Genomic DNA, 1284 nt, shown 5'->3' on the forward strand with positions numbered 1-1284 from the left:
CGTGACCAACATGGAGAAACCCCGTCTCTACTAAAAATATAAAATTAGCCAGGCATGGTGGCGCATGCCTGTAGTCCCAGCTACTAGGAAGGCTGAGGTAGGAGAATCGCTTGAACCCAGGAGGCAGAGGTTGCGGTGAGCCGAGATCGCACCACTATACTCCAGCCTGGGCAACAGAGCGAGACCAAAAAAAAGGACGGACAGACGGAAGGACGGAAGGAAGGAAGGACAGAAGGAAGGAAGGAAATAAAGAAAGAAAGAAAAAGGAATGATATGAAGGTAGAAAAATACAAAGGGTAAATAAGAATTAGAGATTGGTTTGGTGAGAATGGACAGTTCCTATAAAGAAATAGTGCTGGCCCCAGAAAAACAGATTTGAGCAGACTGTTAGAAGGCTATGAATTCTGAACTATACTCTGAAGATAAGAGTTATCACTGGTTTCTGAAAAGTGAAGGATGTTTGAAGCATAATTCTAAGGTTTAGGAAGCCATATTAACTAGAGAGAAAAACCAAGCAGAAAATCCAATTAAAGGCCCGTGAGTAGTTCAAAGATAAAAATGGCTGGCAAAAATCGGCCAATGTTGTTACGTGCATAGAGATAACACCAAAGTTTGTGTCTGGGCAATTGAAAGCATGGTAATGTCACCAAAACAAAGTCAGCATATGGAATCAGTTTTGACGGGAAGACTATCAGTTCTATCTTCACTAGAGTTTAAGGTGAGGATCAGCAAGACATAAAGTTGCCTTAAATCTTTAAATGTCATATTTAGCCTTGTCGTCTTCCTAACATCACAGTATTTATAGAGAATTTGTTAAAGGCTCAGTGATTTTAAAAGTTCCCTTCAATTTTACTTATCAATGAAATAATCATTTAATTTTCTAGTGCAGATAAAGAATATTTGGTATGTTTCTATATTATAAATTCTAAAAATTATTAAACCATGATTTTAAAAATGAACTGTATCTGTATTCACTAAGTCAAGTCTTCCTGACAAGTGATTTATAATAATCACATCATATATACCTTCAGCTTTGAAAAACACAATGGTGAAAAAGTAAAATAAGACAAAGTAAAAGTACAAAGCAATAAAAAGGTAAAACTCTAGAAGAATTTTGAAAAATGAACATAGGCCGGGTGTGGTGGCTCACACTTGTAATTCCAGCACTTTGGGAGGCCGGGGCAGGTGAATCACTTGAGGTCAGGAGTTCGACACCAGCCTGGTCAAGATGGTGAAACTCCGTCTCTACTAAAAATACAGGCCAGGCGCGGTGGCTCATGCCTG

General features: G+C 38.7%; 1 protein-coding gene across 3 annotated transcripts in view; it reads right to left on the reverse strand.

The window, feature by feature from the left end:
• Positions 1-1284, reverse strand: part of NCK1 (NCK adaptor protein 1) — a 118122-nt gene that overhangs the window by 114226 nt on the left and 2612 nt on the right. The gene's annotated exons all lie outside the window — the stretch shown is intronic.

This window comes from Colobus angolensis, unplaced genomic scaffold, assembly GCF_000951035.1.
Source record: "Colobus angolensis palliatus isolate OR3802 unplaced genomic scaffold, Cang.pa_1.0 Scaffold46, whole genome shotgun sequence".
Classification (NCBI taxonomy): domain Eukaryota; kingdom Metazoa; phylum Chordata; class Mammalia; order Primates; family Cercopithecidae; genus Colobus; species Colobus angolensis.